Here is a 12,498-nt window from a genome sequence, read left to right as displayed (position 1 = left end):
AGTGTGGGACTAAAACCATTTGAACCATTGACAGAGTGAAAATGGCTTATATTAATGCAAAATGAGACATTACTGTAAATGTTAAAGACTTTTTAGAAGACTTTTCATAATATCTTGAAGTTATCCATATCTATTCTAGTCATGCAAAACTTTAAATTTAGTACTTTCTTAGGGCAGTCAGTAATATGCTGTAGTTAGTCACACATGAATTAGTAACTAGTGTCACTGGAAAATCAATGTGAACTAAGCTTTTTGTGAAATTTCAACACAATTCATATAGGTGTTTTGAGCCACTTATTCTCTAGTTGCATTTAGTATCATTTGTTCAAAATACACAGAAGGAAGAACATTCTTATTGAGTTAAAGGCCTATGTTTCCCAAAGTGTATAAAATATCATTGCTTTACTAATCTTATCCATATCTTAATTTAGGGACAAAAAATATTTTAAAAATTCAAACAAAGCATTTTGTACTTCAGCTCTAATAAAATCTGTGCATTTTTTATTATATTTGCAAATTATACAAACATTGTTAATGCTGAAGATATTTAAATGTATAAGACAGAATAAAACTGTATTTTCTTAAATTTATTAAGTTTGATGATTTAAACCAATGATTAAATGCTTTTAAATACTGATAATTACATACAAGGATATTTTTGTATGCACAATAAAACTGCACAAATATACTTGAATACACCAAATATGATTTGACATCCTTTTTTTAATGTTTGGACTTTTAATGTAGAAGGAGAAGTATTTTATTAGTGTTTGATAAAAGACTCTTGTTTGGAGAACATAGGCAGTGATTCTACCTAATAAAATGTCTGAATTCTCCACTGGACCTTCTCCTAGATTTTTTTTCCAAAAATTGCTTTATCAATATAGTTCATGTATTTTCAACTAAGAGACAACTATTAAAATTACCCTACTATTGAGTCCTTGATTCATTCATCCATTTATTAATTCCAACCTCTATGGAGTTTTTACCCTGTGCAAATCACACAATTTCTGCTCACCTGGAACATTTTATTTTTGTAAAGAAAACTGCTTTATAAATATCAAAATGATAACGTTATAGCATAATAACCACATTAAGGTACAGAGAAAGCTGTTTAGGAATGCCTGGGGGGAGGGGAAGGAATCCTTAGAAGGAAGGAATAATTTCAATTATGAGATTCAGAATTTCATAAAAATAGTGACGTTTGAGCAGGGGCTCAAAAGATAACTGGGGTTCCATCAATGGAGTCAAAGGAATGGCATCAGCCAAGGCAGAGATCTGGGGGAATGCAGAGTATTTGAAGCATTTCACATGGGCTGATTAGGCTGTTTACTCAGGGACAGAGTGTGAGATAATTTGGAAAAAAATTTGCAAAGTTCTTGTATGCCAAGTTACAAAGTTTAAACTTGGTTTATACTTAACTAGTTTGTTACTACTCTGCCTCATATTGAAATATATTTTCTTTCACTTATAAAAATGTTTAAACTAGAATAAAATAAATTAACAGAAATGTAAAGGGAAATACTAGCACTCCACTTGGTAGGGTTATGAGCAAGGACATGAAAGAATAATATAGAATTGAAATAAAGAACATCTGGAAGTGGTATGGACAGAGAGCAATGGGTTACAGGAGGTGGATTCTAGAGGCCTTGACCCTTGTTTTCCTCACTTCTATTTGGAAAAGTATTGATGTACTTATTGGACTACTATGGACCTAACCAGGTTTCTTTGGGCCGAGAGCACTCAGTGTGGAAACAAAAAAGGCAATGATAGAGGCATTGCAAAAAAATAAATTCAGAATAACTTGCATATTGAAGGACCTTAAGCAATTAAAGTAATTGAGGCCAAAGAAATATATGCCAAATTTGCTTGAGCAATAAGATGAACAAATATTTTGCCTTTCTAAAAAAAAAAAGAAAAAAAAAAAGCAGTTTCCTATTCAGGCTTCCACAGACATAGAGACTGTCATGTCAGCCTTTATCTTGTTTCTTGGGAACCCCCAGCCATCATATAAAAGGTCGGACTTGCTGGAGAGACCTTGAGCTTGCACTGAGATAGAGGGAGCCCAGGTGAGCCCATCCCAGTCACCAGATGAATACCAGCAACTGGAGCATAATAATCACCCAGATGATGCCTCAGTGATGTGCCTGTGTGAATTCCTGACCCACAAAAGCATGGTGTTGCTTTGAGCCGCTAAGTGTTGTATAATGTATTACACAGACACAGATGAGTAGAAAAGCCTACTTCCCCAAATTTTGTATAAGAAGGGTCATCCTACTTCCCAGAACTTTATATAAAATGAATTAAAGGATTCATTTATCAAATAATAAATATGGAGTTTTATAATAGATGCTAGGATCATGCAAATGAAAAAAAAAAAAGATATAAAGTCTATTCTCTAGAGGTCACAATCCAGTACAATAGAAAGGGAAATTAATAAAATAAGTGGATAGGATAACTTTAGCCATATCAGAAGTTTGCAGAGAGTAGCTGGGCAGAAAAAGAAAATACCATGAATGTAGAAAAAGCAAAGGAAAACAGATTCCGTCATTTAAAACGCTCATTGGTTAGGTGAACATGCAAACTATAAATAAGATTTTCAAAAGCAAACTTTCACATACATTTAAGGTCACAAACAAATGAGGGAATTTTTGAGTCCTTTAGAAAAAAGAAAAATTAACTTGGAATTTAAGATAGCAGAAACTTTCCTCAGGTGTCAGGAGTTACCCAATATCATCATAGAGAGTTCATTTATTGGTCCTATACCAATTTTTCCAGAAGAAAGACATTTTTCATGGGAAAGGAATTCTTCCTCTTTGTTCAATTCTTTTGTGACCAATATATATATGTATATTTCAGTGTAGAGGTGGTAGTTATGGAATTAGATACTAGTTTTCTTCCTTCTTGTTATGTTTTAGACATGTGGTGAAATAAGCTCACCAGTTTTTCCTAAAACTATTTGTTGAATCTAAATCGGCCCGTCGATATTCTTAGTCCACTCATTTATTTGTCCTGTACAGTTCTTCCATATGTGTTGACAGAAGGAGTGACTCTCAGCCTCCTGCATCCCAATTATCCTATCTCCATCTTCCTCATTTTCCAAAAGCTGGTCCCATTTGCACTCTCAGTTCTACTCCACAAGAAAGACCAATTATGACCAATTCTGAAGAACTTAAGCACTGCCTCACAGTCTAATGTTTGAGTACGCTTTCTATGATAATTTGTCTTTGGGAGCAGTGGCCCATAGCTGACTTTTTGGCCCCATTTTGTTCCCCTAACCTTTCTCACTGCTAATCCAACCAAGATATGGCCAATATTGAGTAGCAGATATTACAAGTGACTGAAAGCCACCTCCTTCTTCCCTAAGACTCCTATTAAGACAGTACTTCTCCACCCATTTCTGAAGTCAGACCTTCCTCCTTGTATAACAAATTGTATGTGACTCTACTTTTTGTCCCTTTTGCCTAGTTCCATATTTTGTTTTTCCTCAGTCATCTAATACTTAAATCTGTTCTTAAGAAGGACAGAGGAAATGACAAGAGAGCACCACTCCCACCCCTGATTAAATGAAAGTGGCACGCAATCTTTTCATTAAGGAGTAGATCACCCATATAATTCTGATTCTTCTTTGACCTTTATTATCTAGTTAATTTGAAACAAGATTTTCAGAACTGAATAAAACACAGTCAAAACAATATACTTATGCAGGTAGACATTTCTTCCTTAAGTATATCCCCTCTGTTCCATATCTTGTAATACTGCAGGGAAACTTCCTTGTCAACAATCTGTACATCTTCTTGCCAAAGTCATTTTCTCCAGTTCCTGACAAGAAGCCATAATATTAACAAGAATGTTCATAGAGTATAATAAAATCCATTTTCCTTCACTACCCATGTAAAGGAGACTGTTTTTGCATTGGAAATTATTAATCTCTGAACCTCAACTTCTTTTTTTGAGATATAAAGTCACTCATGCATTTTTGGGAAGGTACATTCTGTCCTCTTTCTCGGGCCATGTCTTGCATGCTGGGGGTGGGAGTAGATTCAAATTTCTCCATTCTTCATTGCCAATGTATTCTGGAATAACCTCATTCAGAGTGATTCAACCATCTTCTGGATCCTAAGGCCTCTCTGAGAGCTGTTCAAAGTGCTATGACATTTTTGGGAGAGTAGTAATTATTTTTAAAAGTAAGTACAAGACTTCATAGAGGAGGAAAAGACCTCATGGAGGTAACACTAAGGTTAAACTTTTAAAAGATAAGTAGAAGTGTGCTGGGTAAGAAACAGTAGAAAAGGAATACCCACCGAGGAAAGAGCTTAAGGAAAGAAACAAAGTTTTGCAATAGCATACAGTAATATGGAAGGGAACACCTTTACAGTGCCCTGGGGAAGGGGAAAGCAATGAGATTTGAAAGTGAGATTTGGGACAGAGCAGGAAGGATCCTGAATAACATGATAAGGTTATTTGCTTTTATGTAGGCAATAGGAAAAAGGTAAGTAACAGGTTCTTTCCCACTCTTCTGGATTCCTGGAAGATCTCCAGTTTGGAAAGTTGCCTGAGATAATTAGCATGATAACAAGTAGAATCTTAGAAAAGAAATCAAAAGACAGGTCTTTATGTAAAGGATGCCAACAGGGGCTCTGCGGGAAAGCTATCACTTGTATAAATAGAGATACCCAGAGCCACTTTTTTTTAAGATTTTATTTATTTATTTGAGAGAGAGAGAATGAGAGATAGAGAGCACGAGAGGGAAGAGGGCCAGAGGGAGAAGCCGACTCCCCACCGAGCAGGGAGTCCGATGCGGGACTCGATCCCGGGACTCCAGGATCATGACCCGAGCTGAAGGCAGTCGCTCAACCAACTGAGCCACCCAGGCGCCCCCCCCAGAACCACTTTTAAGAGTACCAAATCCTATATTTGATTTGCACTGGAAGAACTTCAGAGAGGAAATGGAAGTTTGGGAAAATGACTTGTGTAGGAGCCAAATCTGTTACATACTCCCTAAATTGATACAACTGGCTTAAGCACAGGGACAGTGAAAGTGGCAGAGTTAACAACTTTGTGGCAATAGATATAATGGAATGGGAATGTTGAATAGGAACAGGAGGGTGGCCTGGAAAGGGGGCTGTGAGGACAAATTTTGCATAACATTACATAGGCAAATAGATGGACAGGGAACAATAGTACGAATTAGGAAGCACTCAAAAGCCCCAAATGCTTTTGCCAAGCATATTTGCCCTTGTTTAACCAAATGCATGTTAACAATTGTTCAGCTTAAACAAACTTGAAAATACAACCAAAAGGACAGGGGGAAAAAAAAAAAAAAACCTTCTTTCAGAAATTGGCTCTAAGCTTGTTTTTTTAGAGATGTCTTTGTTATAAAGCAGGAAGACACATTTCTCAGAGTTTTTCATCACCAGTTTTCTTTTTCTTTATAATCAGATGTTCTATCATTAAATTCTGGCTGATTACCTTGGGGCAAAAATATGTGTCATGTTTGCCTCTTGGATTTTGTTTAGCTCAAACGCACTATGCTTTATGTTTTTCAAGTGGATGTTAGAGTTAGGTCTGACTTGTATAGAGTTTTGATCTACTTCATAACAGCTTTCTTTTCCACCTTCTGTTAAATCTGAGGATTGTGTCTAATGGAAAAGCCACAGAAAACCACACTGAAAGCAAAATGAAAAACAAAACAGAACAAAAACATACCTTTGACTTTTACTTATTACCATCAGTCCCTACACACCACTCAGTTATACTCTTAGTCCTAATAGGCTTCCAGCAATAAAATTAACATTTCAAAACCCAGAACCTATTACTGCAGTTTAGTAGTATTGTCCAACATTTCTCAGGGTCCAAATCCTACAAAATGGATGGGAGGTAATTTTGAAAAAATAAAATAAAATTTCCCCTCTCTTTGCTGATGAAGATATTTCTAAGCAAGGATATAACATGATTTTCTAGGTGGTAAAAATCTAATGTGTTTTCTGCCTTTAAATTAAGGTAACAATTTGGCACTCACAAAGTAATCTTGGCCATGTATCTAAAAACAAAAACCAAAACCCTTGTAGCTGCCAGGTGTCTAATTTTCTGCTTGTCACATCCACGCGAATGAACTAGAAAGCGAGGCTGTGTGAATAACCTCTGCAAGCCCAGTTTGTTCTTCAGTTAAGTTGGAAATTAACATGGCCCTCCCAGCCTTCTAGACTTCTACGTGTTTTCAAATTCAGTTAATATACAATGAAAAACCAAAGCGCCCCAAAGCCAACAGGGTATTAGGCTCTTTGGCCTTTAACCAGAGAATGTAGATCACATTAATATACAGTTGTCCTTATAGGTTCTAGCTATAGAAGATGAGTGCATCAGGTGAATAGTGCAATAATGATTTCTAACATAATCATATGTATGCCAATTAGTGAATTGTGCCAATTTTCCACCAATTCAGTTAATAATTTAATAACAGGCTGTGTGTAAATGGACAGTCATGCCCTTAGTCATCTCTGAAGGGAAATAACTTGATTTAAAGGGAATATGTGTGCCTCCCATTCCAAATATAATAGGCACAATGACAAACCAATTGGCAGAAACTAAGGAATTATATATATATTGTCCTGTTAAATGCTCATAAGACTGTGAAGTATTTTTAATTAAAAAACATAGATAAAGACCTTGACACTCTTTATAGTGACTTGCCTAAGTTTTTAACTATTAACTGAGTGAATTCAACTTCCAAAGTCCCTTCTTCAGTTGCTACCATGATTTGGTGACCTGAAAATAGGATGAAAGGCTGCCTACTATTTAAAGAAGAATGCTAGAAGTCCCAAACAAACAAGAGTGTAAAATATAAAAACCACTAAGCAGACAATTCATTTTGAATAAATAATTGTAAAATGGGGAAAATGGCAATGCCAAGGCCACAAAAGTACCAGAATAATTTACTTAACCAGGCAAGAGGAAAGTAAGCAAACTAAAAAAGGTTGTGATTATCAAACGCCAATTCTACTGAAAATTTGAGCAGACCCTGATTTACTAACATTTGCAGAAATCTGAACAAACAAGACAAATCAGATTAATAATTAATTCACAATTGACAAAAATCATTAGGCTGCAGAGCTGTTCCCATTAATTGCAGATCCCATGTGACATTCACCATATTACCACTCATACCAATGTAGATATGAGCAAACTGTGAGCTGCCGACAATGGGGAAGCTGCAACACAGATCAATGCTGTCATTATGAAGACAAAACCAGCACACCAAAATGCTTTCCTCCCACTGTCTAACATCATCCATATTGATGTTTTCTGTCAATATATAATAATACACTGTCACACTTGATGGGACAGGAGGAACAGATTACAGAGAAATTGCCCTGGAATATATTTTTATACATTGTTTCTCTGGAACGGTATAATCAAAACAATTATTGATTCAGGAACTTTGATTGCTTGTCCCTACAAGCTGCATGAAGCATGACAGGAGAAGTTACATATTTTTATTCACTTTACCATTGTGTTTAAAAGTGTTGGTTAAAAGAAAAATCTAGAACTTATTCTGCTCACACTCTCCCTTTGCTTCCACTGACACAGGTTGTAGCAATTCTTGATTTCTCACTCTCTCTTAGCAAACACCAAAGTCTCCATCTCCAAAGTCTAGTCCCAAATGAGCTTACTCTCTTCACCCATTCACCCACCCTCGTCTGAGGCACCGTCGTGTTTTGCCTGGTCCTGAGTTACTGCCCTAATCTCCTAACACATTTCCTTCTGGCCCAAGTGAGATTATTAAAATTGTAGTCACTTATCATCAATCCTCTGTTCAAAACTTGCCAGTTGTTTCTCCTATTGCTCAGAGCAAAAACCAATGCCTCTATTGAGATGCAATTAGCTCCTCAAACTCAAACCCAATGCTCCACTGCCCTTGTGATCTCATCTGCTGCTACCCTCCACCCTTCCTTATACAGCTCAACAGCCTCATGGGCCCACTGGACCTTCTTAAGACACCCCAGGGAACACTTCTGCATCAGGATATCTTTATGTACATAGCCCACCACTTGGAAAGGCCACATTCTCCGTGAGCCCTCCTTTATATCTGTACTTGTCGTCCTTGTTTTTCTTGTCTCTTTTCTGCTTTACTTTTCTATAGCAATTGTTAAAAATATTCTATACATTAACTTATATATAAGCTTTATCAAGGCACTGATTTTTGTGGGAGGAGGGAGTATTTTTCTTTTTTTTTTCAAGATTTTATTTATTTGCCAGAGAGAGAGAGAGAGAGAGGCACAAGCAGGGAGAGCGGCAGGCAGAGGGAGAAGCAGGCTTCCTGCGGAGCAGGGAGCCCGATGCGGGACTCGAACCCAGGACCCTGGGATCATGACCTGAGCTGAAGGCAGACGTTTAACCATCTGAGCCACCCAGGTGTCCCAAGGGAGTATTTTTTTTTCTACTATTGGTATTCTCAGCAACTAGAACAGTCCTTGACACATGGTACCCTCTCAATAAGTAGTTTTCTCAATGAGTAAATGAATCACTCGATCAAGACAAACATATATCAGAGCACGAATAATCTAAAACACTAAATATGAAAGCTTAGGTTAAAAAACAAAAATTCTCACTTTCATTTCATCTATGAAAGTAAACTTCATGTCATGTCAGCCATTAAACAAGTAATTACTGGGTTGACTATTTTACTCATATCTTTCCATTTACCAAAGCAAATCACTGTTGCAGATCTCAGTGAAATTGGTGAGAGGCTTTAGTATTTTTTTTTTTCTTGAGAAAGAGAGAGCGCACATGACGGGGAGAGGGGCAGAGGGGTACAGGGAGAGGGAGAGAGAAAATCTCCCACCTAGTGTGGAGCTTGACACAGGGCTCAGTCTCACAACCCTGAGATCATGACCTGAGCCAAAACCAAGATTTGGTGTTTAACCCACTGAGCCACCCAGACACCCAGGGCTTTAGTATTCCTAATTGTTTATTCAGAGATTTATTCTCTATTTAGTATAAATAAATGGAAATATAAAGGGTTAAAAACTTAAGATTGAAAGTCTAAGAGCCACATCCAATTGGAAATCAATGTGAAATACAGAGAAACATGTCTGACATTACATGGGGAATTATGTGATAAAATTCAATGTATGCACAGATCTTTAGGAATAAGTCTATTAGTAAATTGAAGTATACCTGGACCTAAACCCATTTTGTTTGTTTATATAAGCAAGAGGGCATATGAAGTTATTGTAATAAGTCCTAGAGGTTGAGAAAGTGATATGTAACTCCTGTTTAAGGGGACCAGTATATCTCTACAGTGATATCTAAATATCAGGGACCATAGTAATCTTAAGTAACTTGTGCTTGGTCATTGGGATGGTTAATTTCATATCTCACTTTGGCTGGGCCATGGTCCCCAGATATGTAGTAAAACATTATCCTGGATGATTCTGTGAGGTTGTTTTTGGATGAGAGTGATATTTAAATCAGTGGACTTTGAATAAAACAAATTACTCTTCATAGTGCAGGTGGGCCTCACTGTATCAGTTGAAGGCCTGAAGAAAACAAAAGACTGACTTCCCCTAAGCAAGAGGAAATCGTACCAGCAGACAGCCTTCAGACTTCAAATTGCTACCTTGTCTTTCGTGGATCTCCAGCTTGACATCCTTCAGACTTGAACCACAGATTTTGAACTTGCCAGCCTCCATAACTGTGGATCAAGTCCTTAAAATCCATCAACCAATCTCTCTCTCTCAATAGATAGATAGATAGATAGACAGACAGACAGACACATATGTATTCTGTTTCTCTGGCAAACCCTAACACAATTATTATTGGAAATATAAGTATTTTAATCAATATACTAGTGAAGAAGAGATATTAAAAATTTAAGCATTATGAGATAGGAGTTAAGATTATAGATTCCAAAGCCAGACTACCTAATTCTAAAGTTTATCTTCATTATGTTTAAGCTTGAATTTCCATTATCTCTAAAATGGGGAAAATATTGGTGACTCTGATGTATAGATATCATCAAGATTAAGTAAATGTCTAAAAAGTATACATACGCACTTTAAAAGGAACCCGGCACTATATGGCTCCTAGCTACTTTAATAATTATTTTCTCAGAGATGGAAAAGATTATAGAGCTCACCCAGTCCAAATCCATCAAAGACAAGTAAAGTAAATTAGACCCCAAACCTTATGCTCAGGATCAAAGAGCTGATGAATGGACTCAGACCAAAACCCAGGTCATCTCATTTGAGTCTTGCTGCCTTAACTGCACTCATATATCAACATTAATTACTGTATTCAACATGATAAGTATGAGGAAATGGGATATAAGACACACATGACTTTTTCCTTTTATTTATTTATTTTTACAGTTTTATTTAAGTAATCTGTACACCCCTCATGGGGCTCAAACTTATAACCCTGAGATCAAGAGTCATACACTCTTCCAACTGAGCCAGCCAGGTGCCCTATTTCCTGTTAGATATAACTGCTGTAGATGATAAAATAAACACATGTCCATTGCTGAAATTTTGGAAATCCATAAAGCACAAAGATTATCTGCAGCACTTCCACCTATATACATAATATTCCTTATTTTACAAATAGAGATTATATATACTGTTTTGTTCTTTTAATTTACTACTATATTTCAAAATTTTTCGTTTTTAATTATCATTTTATATTTTCACAAAAAGTACATTTTATGTGACACCTATTTCTTAAGATGTTTTCAATAAAAAAAGATGTTTTCAATAATGTATACTTCCAGTTTTGAAAGAATTTCTTTTTCTTTTTTTTCTTTTTAGAGAGTAGGACAGAGAAAGAGAGAGAGGTTTGGGGAGGAGCAGAGGGAGAGGAGAGAGTGAATCTTAAGCAGGCTCTACTCCTAGCGTAGAGCCGGATGTGGGATTCACTCTCACGACCCTGAGATCATGATCTGAGCCAAAATCAAGAGTCAGACACTTAACTGATTGAGCCACCCAGGCACCCCAGGATTTATAATTCTAGACACATCATGATTCAAATGGGTCATTAGAATTGGAAACACTGCCACATTTTCTCTGTACCTATGATGACAAACACATGGCCATGCTTATGGTAGATACCTGAAAAAATGCTTGTTAAATCCATAAAAGGTCTTTCTCTTCACTGAATCAGCATTCATTGCAATTGCAGTATTGCATATTTAATTAGTTAACGGAATTAGTGATCTTAATTCCTAAATAAAGACATATAATTGAAGTCAATTGTCAATTGGAATTTCTTCATTCTTATACTAATTTATATGTAATGATTGGTTCATAATGTTTGAGCACATTTTCCTTCAATTTTGTCTCTGTCATATGCCAGAATTGGTTTTTTGAAAGTTACTTTCTTAATGACTTCCAACTAATTCCTTCACAATAGTTACATTTAAGTGATTAAAAAATGAAATAAGCATGTTTAAGCATAGCCACTTTTTTCACTGCAGATGTTTTAAAAGTTCCAATCATAGATAATTACTATAATTAATGGATTTTTTTTGATGCAACAATGATTTTTTTTCAGACTTTGTATGTATTATTTTATCTCTGATTTTCTCTCTAGAGAGGTCTGAAATTTAACTGTATTATAGGTTTTTGTAAAATGGGTTTTTTGCTTTTAATCAAAATACAGCAAGTGTCCAGATGGTTGGGCTAAAGAAAAGCCTACAAAGTCTCATTTGTGTTCCTAACTGGTGGATTTAACAAAAATTAAACAGCAAAGCTTTCTAATTGTGATACTAATATATTTTCTTTCTTACAAATAAACTCACAAAACCACTGTTAAAATGATCTTCTTAAGAATACAAAATTGTATATACTTTATTTTCTAAAATCTGCTCTTTGGAACTAAATAAAAAAGAAGATATATTAAATTATTAACAAGTATTTGTTCTATATAAGGAATTATAGTTCATTTTTCCCTACTTTTATTTGTGGGTATTTTCAGTTTCTTTATTAAAGTATATGATTTTATATGGATACTATAAAATATTTTTATTTGCACTCCTTTTTTTTATATGCTCTCAATTTAGTGTCCAAATCTTTAAGAACTCATAGAGGAAAAAAAAAAGCATCCATTGATTTCAGCAGGCCAGGTACTGAATAAGAGCTTGACTATTAACACCGTAACATTTCATCATCACAATACCGCTTGTTATGGATGTTATTGTGCTTTTTCTTTAATTTATTTATTGTTATGTTAATCACCATATATTACATCATTAGCTTTTGAGGTAGTGTTCCATGATTCATTGTTTGTGCATAACACCCAGTGGTCCACGCAGAACGTGCCCTCTTTAATACCCATCACCAGGCTAACCCATCCCCCTACCCTCCTCCCCTCTAGAACCCTCAGTTTGTTTTTCAGAGTCCATCGTCTCTCATGGTTCATCTCCCCCTCTGACTTACTCCCCTTAATTCTTCCCCTCCTGCTATCTTCTTCTTTTTTTTTCCTTAACATATGATAGATTAT

At 35.9% G+C, this 12,498-nt stretch overlaps 1 pseudogene; it reads right to left on the bottom strand.

The window, feature by feature from the left end:
- The window catches only part of LOC113926649, a 39,408-nt pseudogene extending 29,713 nt beyond the window's left edge, over window positions 1–9,695 (bottom strand).
- Window positions 9,696–12,498: the final 2,803 nt, after the last annotated feature.

Source organism: Zalophus californianus, chromosome 4 (assembly GCF_009762305.2).
Source record: "Zalophus californianus isolate mZalCal1 chromosome 4, mZalCal1.pri.v2, whole genome shotgun sequence".
NCBI classification, from domain to species: Eukaryota; Metazoa; Chordata; class Mammalia; order Carnivora; family Otariidae; genus Zalophus; species Zalophus californianus.
Note: the sequence above shows the minus strand (reverse complement) of the source record. Positions and strands in the feature narration are given on the sequence as shown.